Raw genomic sequence first — 15,702 nt, forward strand, 5'->3', positions numbered from 1 at the left:
TGTGTTGTTTACTAACTTGAAAATTAATGTGTTCTAGTCTACACAGTATTTGAACAAGGACAATTTAGTACTTTTAAAATTACTATTCATTGGTTCTCTAGTTTCTTCTTCTTACTGCTCAGATTTGTTCTTCGATTTTTGTTTTTATTTTACCCACCTCCATGCTTTCAACTGAAAGTGACTGAATAAGCAGATGATCTTCCACAGACATATTTAGGACATTTTCAGTCGTATTTCTGATCATATGACAATACTGTAATATGGCCAAGAGCTCTTTCAGACCAGAAGATACAATTGTTTTGTTTTGTTGCCTTTGAATATGTTCCAGGAGCTACCCCAAGAATGTTACATGTATATGCAAACCATTATCAGTAATAAGTACCTCTTAGATTACTGCTTACATATTTTAATTTTGCTATGTTTAGTTACCATAGTTTCTTTTTAAATGAAGATCACTTTACCTTGGAAGCTTTCCTAGAACAGATACACTATGGGCTCAGATCCATTAGTACTGTTTGTTAACTTGGAAAGAGAGAAAGTTCTTGGCCATATAGTTTGAGGATTCACAGTGCCTCCTATTCGACGGGGTAGATACAAGTGGTAATTGTTATGGCTTTATAAAGTTGTAAGACAAGAAAAACAAATTTTTAATATTTATTCTAGGATAATCAGACACTAAAAATGTCTTGTACCTTCCTTGTCCTCATTGCTCAGATCGGCGGTGACATTTTACCAAATACATGTTTGTGTGATGGCTTTGCTTTTATTTGTGTCAGTCTTGGAAACAAAAAAGGAGAACCAGCATATTTCTGTATTTTCTAGAAGCCTGTCAACTTTTAAGCTGTGTTTCCTTTTATAACCACACAATTTAAGAATTTTAGAATTTCTATACTTCAACCTCCTTATTTCCCACTGCTCATCACCAAAACCAAATTCAAAACCTTTAGTTTTTCAGCATGCCAGCTTATTCCTAGTATAGGTGTCTCTCCAGCTTTCAATCTTTGTATCCCATACTAGAGATAAAGTGGAATTCTCCATGTTCTCCGTGCACACCCTTTAATGAACATGTGCTTTGCCGTCTCTGTTATTTTTGCCTGAAATACCTTCTGCTCCCTTCTTTTTGTCTGACAAAATCCTGCTGAAACTTCACAATTGAGTTTTTATGTAAAATCCAGGTCATACCAAGTGAACTCATTTGTTCCATCTTCTGTCTCATATCTGTAATATATCTGTTTACAAAGCTGTCTCTTCACCTAGATGGTGTTTTATTTGAAAATAAAGAGCATGTATTGGTCATTCTCCATTATCAGTATCCAGGTCTAGGGTGGAAATCAAATAGGCCCAGATTTAAATCCCACTGCAACACATGATGTGATCTTGAAAAAGTCTGCAGAGCCTATCTCCTCACCTACAAAACGGAGGTAATATTCAGCCTGGCCAGGTTTTGTTAGAATTTGTCATATTATATGTAAAGAACTTCACATAATGTCTGAAACATAGTAAACATTCCATCAACTCTAGCTAAATGTGGGTAAATGAAGTTGACATTCATTTTGACTCACTGATAATATTTTGTTTACTGTATTTTCAAAGGCAATTTCATTTCTATTTGAGATCTACATTGAACATTTACCTGTGTTTGGTTTGGTTCATTTGTGCATGAGCTCCTTTCTGTGCTATGTATCATATATATCACATCCACCTAGGGAGAAAAGTTCTGGTTAGTTAAGAGTTGCTATAGTGTCCTTTAGGAAAACAGAATTTTAGTTCTCTCAGATTAAGGGAAAACCTGACCATGGCCTTTGTAAGTGTATCATCTTATGTGAGAACTTGATCTGCCTAGTTCATTAGAAGACAGGCCTTACCCAAGGTGCTGACATAGTTTCCATCCATACATGGGGAGTTCAAATGTCTTCTGTTCTATGATCTTCTTTTGTTTTATGATCCATAGCTTTACAAATGCTTCTCTCCTAATTCCTATCCTTACAGAGCCAAGTAATGACTATTTTAGAGCTCAGTTGTTAAATAAATGATCTGATCATCAGAAGGATTGTTTGGGAAAATGTGGGCTGTTCAGTAGAGATTAATCTCTATTATTAGTAAAACTACCACTAATAAAACAACACCTAACAATTTTACAGTAACTTGTAATTTACTGAGGGTATCACTATATATCATTATCTAGTTTGTTACTTACCAATGTACACTAAGCTGGTTACAACAGATGCAATTTATTCAGATTGGTTGTTTCAGAGACAATATTATGTAGTAGGTAATAAATGATGGATGTTGAAATTAGGCCCAGATTTAAATTTTGCTTCTCCACATAGTAGCTTCATGACTTTGGACAAGTTACTAAAACCTCTGAAGCCTCAATTTTCTCATTTTTAAAATGAGAATAATAATATAATAATTTCTACTTCAGAGCATGTTGTATGAAAATGTAAGTATAAAATTTAGATTAGTGTGAGCACTGAATCCACTATCAGAGTTGTTCTGGTTGTTATTGATATAGTTAATGCTGTCCCTTAACTCTATACTCTTCAACTAAGCTTACCTTGCCCCAAACTGAAGCCTGTCATTTTAAAAACCTCCAGCTCTCTTTTTTTTTGTTTGTTTTGTTTTGTTTTCTCTTTGAAGGGCATCATCATTGCATTACACAGGTGGGAAAAGCACAAATAAGACTATATTTAACTCATCCCTTTCCAGACCATAGCTCAACATAGCCAACATTTGTCTGCCCTGATCTCACCAGCTTGTCTCTAACATAGGTGTGTGTTCTTACCAGGCCTGCCTTTTCACTCCTCCCATGCATTATTCTCACACCATCAACCTGACACTCATGTGTATAATCCTCCCCATTCCATTAAAGTCAGTTTACGTACTACTGTCAGTTACATTGTATTCCACAAAAGTATCCCTATGTTTTCTTGCCCTCTGTGCATTTACTCATCTTCTCCTAGGAGACTTAAATCCTGTCCTCCCATCCTGCATGCTGTTTATCCAAAATACTAATTTGCTTCTTGTATATTCTAATCTTTTTGAGTGCTTATTTTGTGCAGGAAGTGTGTGAGCTGCTTTGCTATTATTATCTAGTACATCTGCTCTCACAACCACAAAAACCTCCTATTAGGTGGAATATTATTATTCCCTTTTGAATACAAAGAGACCAAGGCTGCCAGAGGTCAAACACTTTGCTGTAACAATCATCATGGCTTTGTGTTAGAAGGTGCTGCTAGGATTTGAATCCAGGATTCTCTAATTGAAGAGTTCTCTCAAAGTCTAAGATAACTGCTGTTTGTTGGGTTCCCAAATTCTCTTTCTTCTTGATCCTTCCTGTCAAAATCTGTTTCTCCTCTGTTTCTACCACCAATTGTCTATGGCTATTTTATAGAACCTGTCAAAACCTGTTTTGTAGTGAAAGTCTTTGTGTATATGTAACCTCCTGTATTAGGTTCTCACTTCAATAAGAACTTACACCATTAACTTACAACTTTTATTTCTAGTAGTCCCTGATGCAAAGTCTTACATGAAGCAGATATTTAGTTAATGTAGAATTGAACGAAAATAAATTAAATTGATTGCATTGACCCAGTGCCCACAGGTATTCAACAGCAGAGTCTGGAGTCAGACTCAGGTTTCTCCTTAAACCATGCAATACTTAAAACCTCATTCTGTCAAAGTAAATGGACTCCAGGGAAGGAGATGTGGATTTTGCATTTAACACATGCTTGGTCCTTTATACACTAGCAATGAATGATAGTTTTATTCAACCTGGCTTGATTTATTATATAACAATATAAGAAGTGGGAACCACAAGCTTGTTTCCAGTGATTTTTTTTTAATAGGCATCGAAAAGAGAGTGAAAAACTGAGTGAACAGCAGAATTGCTTCTAATTAAAGTAACTGTCAAGTCTTCTGTGAAGCATCAGCAATGTTAGAAAGTGCTCCGGGCATATATTGGAAGGAAAGTGAGCCAGTTGTAAGTTACAAATAAGGCTAATAATCTCCAGTTTCAATACAATCAGGTATTAGCTGTTTGATAGACAGAGAATGGTTGGGAAAATAACATGGAAAAAGCCTGACCCAGACAGAATGTAAGAGTGGAGCCCATGCACAGCAGCTCTCAGATACTTGAGGATGCCTGTTCAGGGGCTGGCGTATGCAGGGAAATCCAGAGAGACGGTCACTATGCAAACCAAAGCAGCAACTGGAACAGAAGACAATATTCAGGATGGGCCCTTCACCAAAAAGCCATCTAGTCTGATCTCACCCCTGGCCCTTGAATGACTTCGGTCTAGTCTATAAAGCGAGTATTCCTATCTCTGTGTCCCAAATTTTGCAACCAAGTATATGGAGCCACCGACAGACAATAGGAAATTTGTAAGATGATTTCCAATAGATAGGACTGTAATAAGTTCACTTTTTTATTTTTATAGTGAAGGGTATTCTGTGAAAGTTATGTAAATCAGACTTCAGAGGTGAATTCGAAATCTACTAAAGATGAATTTGTTCAACAAATATTTGTTGAATATATACCATGTATCAAGAATAATGCTATAAATTTAGATATACTATTATAAATGATATACTCTGTGGTCAAAGATCTCTTAATCTGTGGGAAACAAAGGTAAGTAAACAATTACAATTGTTATGAGTAATCCTGTGCTAGAAGAAAACATGAAAATAATGTTAACATTTTTCTTCTTTACAGTGTCTTAGGTACAGTGCTAAAGTGAATTTTTTAGTTCAATTACTTTCCCCCAAAAGCTTATTGGGTAGGTACTGTTGTGATCCCCACTTTATATATGTGAAACTCAAACAGAGAAGGGAACCTTATTTTGTTTAAGCAAGAAGATTTCAGAACTAGGATTTGGCCCTGGCTTCAAAGTTCACACTTCTAAATTCTAGATAGGCCACCCTAAGATGCTGTTAGAATTAGGGTTGCCAGATAAGTACAGGACATCTAATCAAATCTGATCTCAGATAAACTTTTTTGAGCATAAGTGTGTCCCTTGCGATATTTGGTATATATGCTTAAAGAGATGTTCATCGTTTATCTATAATTTAACTGGGCATCCTGCATTTTTAGTTGCTGTATCAGCAACCCTACTTGGAGTACAAGAGAGCCTTGCCTAATCTTGCTTTGGCATGGTGAGAGATCAAAAAATGAGATGACAAATTGTTTAAACCATTTTATTTGATTTGACAGTCATATTTTCTAATCACCTTATTGTCCTGTTGCCTTTTTAAGCTATGTGATAGATAAAATGCTACACTGTGTATTGTTTCCTTAGTAATATTAGTAAATATTAAATCAAAAATGTATTCTTATACCAATAAAACCTTTGTAAATAAGAATAACAGAATATTTTATACTGTAAATTAAATGAGATAATGTATATAAAAGCAGGCATGAGTGCCTGACATCTAGCAAGTGTGCAGTAAAAGGTCAGTTGGAAGAAGTAGAGTCATTTTGCCGGTGATGAATATTACTATTTTGGTACTGTCACTACCACTGTAGTTGTTTTTATTGAAATAGTAAAGTGATAGTATTGATCTTCACAATAAAATTTGGCATAGCCATAGCAGGGAAAATGATATTTGAATGATGAATAAGCTTACTGGAAGAGCAAAGATCATGGCTATGATTCAAGGTCCTCCCCATCAAACTCAGGATTCTTTTAGTCTACTTATTATCAGAGATTAAGCATATAAGAAATTATTTAAAATTCCAATACATTCAGGTCTCTCAGTTTTTCTTTCAGAATTTCTTTAGAAGAGCATACTGAGGTCAAAGTTTTAGTTGGAATTAAAAATTAGGGACTTGTATTAAAGTTGTGTTTCTTCATCAACCAATACTTAGGTTTAAATTATATGCTCTAGAATTAAAAAAATGGTTAAGCGCATTAAATATACTTTATTCACATTTTATGCCCAGTTGAGGAAACATTACCTGTCTATGTCTAAAATGTTGGTAGTGATGTTATTTGAGGTGATTTTTTTATTTTTTTTATTTTTGAGCTCATGGATACTGGGGTCATCCTTGAGTGTTCTTTTTTTCCCAAATTCAGAGATTTCATCACATCGGTATCTTGGTGCATTTGAGCTACTAAAACAAAATATCATAAACTGGGGTGGCTCATAAACAATAGAAATTTATTTTTCACAGTTGTGGAGGTTAGGAAGTCTAAGCAAAAGCAACTGGCAGGTTCGGTGTCTACCTTTCTGGTTCATAGATGGCCATCTTCTCACTGTGTCCTCAGTTGACAGAAGGGACTAGGGTACTAATCTCATTCATGAGGGTCCCTTCCTTGTGACCTAATCACCTCTCAAAGTCTACACCTCCCAATGCCATCACTTTGGGATTTAGGATTTCAACATACGGATTTGGGGGGCACATACACATTCCATCTGCAGCAATGAGTTAGTTATTGGGTTAGGCACTTCACTCCTATGTACAATTGCAGTTAATCTTCATGACTGCCCTGCAAAATAGATATTAATGAATATATATTAATGTCTTAGGTAGCCTATGAAGAAAATAGGGCTCAGAGAAAGTTACATGACTTGGCTTAAAGTGCTTTCACTTATTATAAAGCCATTACAATGATGTTTTATTGAGCAATTTTAAATATGACAAAATGTGATGCAGTGATGTACGTAAGAACGAAGAGATGCTATGTTGTTATAGTACATACTCAGTTAAACAAAATAGACAAAAGGACAACAAAATATCAAATGTGATTTTTAATTTCATTAAGATGTCAACCCCTAAAATTAGTATAGTTCATTTGTCCCATTTGTCATTCACGGTTCTTTTCCTTGGACATTTTATTGGCTTTATGGAAAATGACTTTTATTGAAAGATTTTGTTACTTATGAAAACTGTGAGGTACAAATAAAGCAGAAATAGTGCCACATCCATATTCAAAACAGTAGTGCAAAGGTATGTTGTGATATCTACTCAATTTAGGCTTCAGTTCTGGCTATTTCATTAAAACAACAAAGTTCTAATGAAATTTCTTCTGCATTCTGGATGCTTTGCTAAATTCTAAGCTTTAGTTTCCTTATCTTGAAAATTATTTTTAAAGGGAGAAATAAATGCCTGTTAGAAAATTATTTATTTATAACTCCCTTCCATGGTTGATGTTTCTTGGCCTGTATATGCATAACTTCCATGTCACTCTTAACCCAAGCATAAACTAAACCTCATGGCAAACTGCTTACAGGTAGTTTTGAGGTAAGCAAGTAAAAAGACAGACAAATAAGCAAAACCCAAACCGTCTATATACAGATTACCCTCCACTTGATATAAATTACTCAGGTAATGACAGATTACTTACTCTTGGAAACCTGGTCAAAGTGCAGTGAAACTATTAATTGCAGTTGTTCGTGAAACAATCAGTTCTCTCACACATACCTGAAGGGGCTGGGGATAGATGGTAAAGTAGTCTCAGGAGACCTTTATTAATATTAGGACTTTTAAATGACAATTCACTAATTCATAGAACACTTTTGAATACCTTTGTGTCCTGAATACGTCATTAGAAATGGGACCTATGTGGAGAAACATTAGTTGGATTTGTTACTATTGAAGAATTCATAGTTGGAAAATAAGAGAAACATGTAAAGTAAATATAGATCAGATTCCTTAACTATCCCTAAGTTTTCCAGCAGTCTTAGGAGGTCTAGTCTACTACTCATGTATTTTTGGAATGTCCCTAGAACTGTGCATATTTCCCATATACTCACACCCATTGCAACTTAACACCTCGTTGTGCAGACCACTGCTCCTGGCCTCTTCACTAGTTACTTTTGGCTGATTGAAATGATCCCTTTGTGTCTCTCTAGTTCTCCCTCTTCATCTGGCCCCAAGGCATGGATCCAGGCTATCTTCTGATTCCCCAAAGCACAGATGACACAAGACTATCATGTTTAATAGTTTTACTCATGTAGAAGAATTTCAATGTGGAAAGTGTTATGTACAATTCTCACACACTGTGTATAGGCACAAGAATTCTTGGACCCCATACAATAATTTCATTATCCCCAAGGGGGTTTAAAGGCCATTAGGTTAAAAACCCCAGTAGTAGAAGTACTAATAATCAGAATCCAGAGGATCAAGTCTAATGTTGAACTTTGAATTACCCTGATAGACATATGATGGAGAGTCCTAAGAAGTTGGCTATGAGATTTTACCATATCCCTTCTGTGCTTGAGAGCTCTTAATGACTCTCTCGCAGTCAGGGATGAATCCAGGGTCCTCCAAAAGGCATACACATTTTTTAAAGCCCTTTCTAGTCTACCTTTCCCAGTGTCTTTTCCACTCATTCCCAGCCCAAACTCAAAATCCCAGTAATACCAAAATATATGCAGTTCCCAGGCAAAGAAACATCATGCCTCAGTGCCCTAACTTTTTCCATTTCATCTGTCTAGAAGGCACTGCCCACTCTACTACTTAGCTAACATTACCAATAAAGTCTTATTAAAGTCCTTTTTTTTCCTATTCCCTTTCCATTTTTGCTCTTATATTGTTCTTAAAATGCAAAAAAACCATTTACTGGATTATATACATGAAAGGTAGCATGAAACGATGGGGAAAATTGGTTTAGCCTTAACCCATCAGTACTCATATCCGGATCATGCTACTTATTACTATATAGGTTCCCTAATCCTAAATTTCCTCATACAATACAATAATTAATACTATATTAATAGAATTAGTATGAAATCAGATTAGAAAACCTATAATGTGCTCATTCCTTGTGCAGTGAAAAGTTGTTCACGGAACAAACCTGCTGTAATTTAGCTTAATAGATTGTTAGGAAAGCTGTTTAGAATTCACAAGTTTTTGAATTGGCTGAGATTAAATAAAATAATTACCTAACATTCATATAAGGCACAGAAACTCTTCTGATACTAGCCAACAACCTCATCGTAGCTCTTACTACACAATAAATAAGGCCCTACTGTACTGTTTAGTTAGCTACTGCTGGGGAGCAAACCACCACGAAAGTTAGTGGCTTAAGAAAACGCCAATCATTTATTTGCTCATAGTAGGGTAGGGCTTGGGTGACCAGCTTGCCCCTGATCCAGTACAAGTCAGGAGAGGCAGTCCAGCTAGAGACTGGAGGGTCCTCTTACAGCGTGGCTTACTCTCGTGGCCGGGAATGTGGGCCAATTCCTCCCCAGGTGGGTCTTTCCAGGCTCTGCTTGGACTTCTTCAGAGCATGGCAGCTAGATGTCATGAGTGATCATCCCAAATAACAGAAAAGTTGAGACCAGTTTGACAAAGTCTGAGCCAGAAACTGGCACGGCGTTACTTCTCCACAGTAATAGACACTATGTCTATTGAAAGACACTATGTCAAAGAATTGGGGGACATGTTTTAAAAATACTACATTTCCAAAACCTCCCAGTAATCAGTACTGGAGCCAGGGAGTGACTGTAGGCTAATCTGATGTCAAAGCCCATTTCACAAATGCTAAAACTGGCTTGAGGAAAAATACAGCAAGTTTAAGTAACTTCTCTGGGGAGGGAAATGGAAAGTGACTCCAAAGTCCTTATATTAGCTACCACACTATTATTCACAAGATAAAGTGGACCCGTGCATGGCAGTGCACTTTTAAATTATGATGCTTTCTGTTGATTAACTTGTTTCCTATATAAGTAAATTTTGATGTAGAGCTGTGTTTTCAATGCTGTGGGCTACTACTGTGAGCTAGAGAAGCACATGGTAATGTAGCCAAATTGTAAAAAATCATAGTTTAAATGGCGAAGTGATAGTTAGGCTAAGTCATTTCAGAATCATCTGTTTCTGGGTAAACAATGCCTCTTTTGCATATGTACATGCTATTTGGACTTACACTCATTAGCTTCTTGTCCTGGTTCTACAATTACAGAATACTGCTGCTTTTCAGGGCACAAGTTCATGTGTGGATGGAGAGTAAAAACCAGCTCTCCATAGGGGGCTCCTCTTAAGGGTATTAGGCTAGTGCCTGAGGCACCTTGTAAAAAGAGTAACTTTCAGTGAAGTCTGTAAAACTGTACAAGGAAAAAGAAGCTAGGAATTTGGTAAGATTTAATGAATTTGGTAGGTTTGAGAGTCCAGTTTAGCCCTGAGATTCCTGGCAGCAAAAGGAGAAAAAAAGAGCTTTTATTAGGAAAAAAAAAATTTTTTTAAGTCACTATTCTGTACCCATCAAATCAAACTATTTCTTTCTACTTTCCTTGCTCACTAAAATAATAATAATAAAATTCCAGCAGTATAGAAATGATCCAATTATGAAATGTTTTAAACAGAATTGCTATTAATTTTATTTAAAAAGTGTGAAATATTCTGGCCAGCTTTGGATCTTTTATACAAAGTACAAATTTTGAAATGAGGTAAGGGGAAGGCTTCACTGTATTAAAAGGTTTTATATTAAAAGGAAGGTTTTATATTAAAAAGGATGTTTTATATTACACAGGTGTTATTGTAAAACCTTATAGGATAGTTGCCCTGTCCCCCAGGGGGTTCTGGGTAATAGAGCCAATGATAATTAGTAATATTTTTGAGGTGTTTATTAAGTACCTACTATAAGCCGAGGAAGCATGTCAGTTTGTTAAGCACCTCTTCTGGAAGCATTGCCTGCCTACTAGCCAGGTAAGTGTTACTCCCCTTATGCAGGGGAAATGGAGGTGAAGGGGGCTTAAGAGGATTACTCAGCAGGTTGTAAGTATAGAAGAGGAAGCTGTAAAGTAAGCTACACCTTACTGTAGCACCCACAGGTACTTTTGTTTTCTCTCTGCATGATGCCACTGTCCTACGACAGGACAAAGAGTAATGGTAACGCCAATGTAGAAAGAAGGCGAATGAAGGGGGGATGTGACAAAGGGTCACTGAGGCCTGAGAGGAGAGGAGAAGACTGCTGTATATGCAGAGGAAACAGTCTCCTGATCCTGCCTTCTTGGAGGACTCTGTTGTCCATCACTCCATCTGTCCAGAACTTTCTCTTCTATGATTATTCCCAGTATCTTATTTTGGGGGTACTTCTCAGGAAAGAAGCGAGGCCGGGTCAATTGCTGGCTCTGTCACACCCACCCGTGAGTACTTTGTGGAAATTGCTGCCCCTTCAGTGACATGAAAGTCCAAGAAGGCAGAGTTGCTGTTTTCCCCACATTACCGTCCCTCTGAACTCATATATTACTGTCTCCAATTATTTGACTCCTGGCTTATGTGTTCTGAATTGTTATTCCTCTGGGTAAAGAATTCTCCATCTTCCCCCTTTACTTAGGAGAAGAATCCTGACATAATACTTCTGTGCCTTCCTGCAGCACCTCGTGTACCTGCCCCACACAGGAAATGCTCACTGGGTGGGACCGTGTGATGCAGTGCACAATCAACAGAGTATTTGAAAACCTCTGAACCTTCCCCATCTCACTGTTCTCTCAGCATCAGAATGTGTGGATTTACATGGTGTTTAAGATGTACAAGTGATTTCACTTTAATAATTTTATTCGATCATCACAATGATGTGTGAGGCAAGCCATAATGATTATATCTGTATTAAGACAGGAAACTGAATCTTAGCCTGGTTAACTAACTTGCCCAAGGTCTCATGGCTAACTAACAAAATGTTTCTTGAATGAGGGAAGCATGGAATGAGGTACAATTAAAACTTCAAACCAAGTCTCCAGAACTTACATGTTCAGTATTGTTTCCAATGTACTGTTTTGTCACTCCACAGACATCTTGGTTAAACTAATTCTACCAAAGCTTTTATTCCTTCAGTGATTCAAAATGGAACACCTCAGTGGTGGTGGGAGCACAGGGAAAAGAAAACATAGTGTTTTTAAAAAATATTTGTAAGGTGTAATTTATCCCAGGGAGTATGGATGGACAAGGTGGTTTGGGGCATATTTCTGGGTAACTGGAAAGTATATGCAGTCGCACCCTCAAAAGGCATAGTTGCTGCATCCTCAGCTTCTTAAATCACCCTTCGAAGAATAGATTTTCAGATTTTCTCTATTCTCCCCTTTTAAGGGCCTTGAAGAATATAAGGTAAGAAGTGCCTGGAAACCATTTCTGTTCTTTCCCCCACCCCCCGCCGCCATTTCAGCTCTATGAATAGAATTGTCTTCTCCCTAAGCTTTAATCAGTGTCTCACTGAGTAAGTAGTGATAATCAAACAGATTTTTAATACTTTAACCCATTATATTTAATTGAGCTCTTTAAGTTACAAGAATAAATAGAAACGGATGAACCTTTAAATCCTCTGGCACAGAATGCTGTTTACCTGATTCACTTCAATGAATTACCTTTCCATCCAACCACCCCCCACATCCTCCCTCCCCTCGCAAAAAAACCCTGCAATTAAATGTATAGTGCTGGATCAGTTCTTGCTGGCAATAATTATATGGAAGAATTTAGAATCTCATCAGAAGGTCTATAATTTGGAGTAATAAACCTTCCAGCTAATCTTACACCTAAAGTCAACGGTCCCACTCTAATGTTGATGATAATGTGAAAGCCTAAAATAACAGACCGAATGAAATACAACCATCACTCTAAATTACTTCTATATGTGGGTATCACACACACTGTGAGGGAGACTGTCTTTACAGAGTTAGAAGATACTTTGTTTTTGTTTTTGGATGTTAGAAATGCCACTCAAGATGCCAGACCAACTTTGAACGGACAGAATTTGAGCCAGGGTAAATGACAGAATTTTAGCAGGCTGAGACTGTTGGCATTCCAGGTGGAAGAGACAGCAGAAGCCACTTCAGCGAGGCGGGAGTTCACCTGGGAATGGCGATGAGTACTCTGTGACTCAAATATTTGAAGGGGAAATAGTGGAGGAGAAGGCAAGCCTTCATAATCTCCACTCGTGGAAGGTCGCCTGAAGTGTGTGCCTGAGATTTGGCTGTAGGGCTGAAATGCCTTGGGATTTTTTTTTTCTTTTCTTTTCTCTAACAACAGGAACAATTACAAGTGGTCCAGCTGGGGAATGCAGTGAATAGATCTGTGCTTTCCACAGGGCCACTGTAGCTATAGAATGTAACATGAGATGGAGAAGATAGAAATCGGGGGCACTGAGGGAACACCATCATCTCTGAGACAGATGATAAGGCTAGCTGGGCAGTGGTCTGCAGAATAAGGGTGTGGAAGTTCCTCTGTAGTGTAGAGGACTGGTTTATGGATGCTGAAGAATATTTGGAACCAGAAAATGATTAAATTTTCAAAGAGGAAGATAACGGCAATTATTATGTATACAAGAGAAAGAACATGTTGTAAGAGGAGTGTAGGAAGGGGGTCTTGTGTGAGTGACAGTGATTTAGGAGAATGTTCTACCACCTTCATAGAGAGGTCCTACTGGCACCTGGGCACAATGCCAGTCACTGTGAAAGGCCAGGGCTAGTTATCAATGAGTAGTGAGGGACTAGAACAAAGCTATGAAACCAACACTATGTAGAATTATGAGAAAGGAGGAAAAATGGTACTTTAAGAAATGTCTAAATTTAAGGGATGGACAGAAAAGGAAGGAATATTAAGTTTCCAGTTTTTCAAGAGCTATAAGAACACCAAGAGGGTAAAGCATCATGAAAATCAAGCAAAGAGATTCTTTCTAAGAGTTCTAATAAGAGAAGAGGTGAGTGGATTAGGCAATTAGGAGACCACTCATAATTTTTAACAAATCTTCCTAAGTAGAGTTTTGGAATTAAAGCCCTGGATGGTAAGATTTGAAGTGTGCCCTTTAAGAAGATCAGAGTGAATTTAAATTATTTTTAGTAGATGTTTGACTGTGAAATGTTAGAGAGTGATGAACCAGTATGGCTGAGACATGAGAGAGAGGCAGTGTTGCAAAGTAGACTTGATTGCTGTTTTGATTGCTTTCTTAGTTCAATTGTTCAATAGGATATTTGAGATTTGTGCATGAAAGTAAGAGAGTGAAAGAAAAAGGGATGGAAACTAACATGTATTAAATATTAAAACATGTTTCATAGACTAGGAATTTGTATTATGACTCTCACATAGATAATCTCATTAAATCCTGTCAGTACCAAGAGGAGGTTGGCACATTTTTTTTTGATTAAGGTGTCATTTGATATACAATCTTATGAAGGTTTCACATGGGCAACATTGTGGTTACTACATCCCCCCCATTATAAAGTCCCCACCACATACCCCATTACAGTCACTGTCCATCAGTGTAATGATGCTGTAGAGTCACTACTATTCTTCTCTGTGCTGTACTGTCTTTCCCGTGACCCCCACACATTATGTGTGCTAATTATAATACCCCTTAATCCGCTTCTCCCTCCCTTCCTGCCCACCCTCCCCACCCCCTTTCCCTTTGGTAACCTGTAGTCCATTCTTGGGTTCTGCGAGTCTGCTGCTGTTTTTTCCTTCAGTTTTTGCTTTGTTGTTATGCTCCACAAATGAGTGGAATCATTGGATACTTGTCTTTCTCCACCTGGCTTATTTCACTGAGCATAGTACTCTCTAGCTCCATCCATGTTGTTACAAATGGTAGGATTTTTTTTTCTTCTTATGGCTGAATAATATTCCATTGTGTATATGTACCACCTCTTCTTTATCCATTCATCTACTGAGGGGCACTTAGGTTGCTTCCATGTCTTGACTATTGTAAATAGTGCTGTGATAAACATAGTGTATATGTCTTTTTGAATCTGGGATCTTGTTTTCTTCAGGTAAATTCCTAAGAGTGGAATTACTGGATCAAATGGTATTTCTATTTTTAGTTTTTTGAGGAATCTCCATATTGCTTTCCACAATGGTTGAATTAGCTTATATTACCACCAGCTGTGTAGGAGGGTTCCCGTTTCTCCACATCCTCACCAGCATTTGTTGTTGTTTGTCTTTTGGATGTGAGGTGATATTTCATTGTGGTTTTAATTTGCATTTCCCTGATAATTAGGAACGTGGAGCATCTTTTCATGTAACTGCTGGCCATCTGAATTTCGTTTTTTGGAGAAGTATCTGTTCAGATCCTCTGCCATTTTTTAATTGGGTTATTTGCTTTTTGGGTATTGAGGCGTGTGAGTTCTTTATATATTTTGGATATTAACCCCTTGTTGGATATGTTGTTTATGATACATTCTTCCATACTGTAGGATGCCTTTTTGTTCTGCGGATGCTGTCCTTTGCTGTGCAGAAACTTTTTAGCTTGGTGTAGTCCCATTTGTTCATTTTTGCTTTTGTGTCCCTTGTCCGAGGAGATGTGTTCAGGAAAAAGTTGTTCATGTTTATATTCAAGAGATTTTTTATTATGTTTTTTTCTAAGAGTTTTATGGTTTCATGACTTATATTCATATGGACTTAGACAATGACACAGTTTCTTTCTCTTACATGTAGCTATCCAGTTTTGCCAACATTAGTTGTTGAAGAGGTTGTCATTTCTCCATTGTATATACATGGCTCCTTTATCATATGTTAACTGGCCATATATGTGTGCATTTATACCTGGACTCTCTCTTCTATTACATTGATCTATGTATCTGTTCTTGTCCCAGTTCCAAATTGTCTTGATTACTGTGGCTTTGTAGTAGAGCTTGAAATCAGGGAGCATAATACTCCCAGCTTTATTTTTCATTCTCAGGATTGCTTTGGCTATTCAGGGTCTTTTGTGGTTCCATAAGAATTTTAGAGCTATTTGTTCCAGCTCTTGAAGAATGCTGTTAGTATTTTGATAGGGA

This window comes from Manis javanica, chromosome 11 (genome assembly GCF_040802235.1).
Source record: "Manis javanica isolate MJ-LG chromosome 11, MJ_LKY, whole genome shotgun sequence".
NCBI classification, from domain to species: Eukaryota; Metazoa; Chordata; class Mammalia; order Pholidota; family Manidae; genus Manis; species Manis javanica.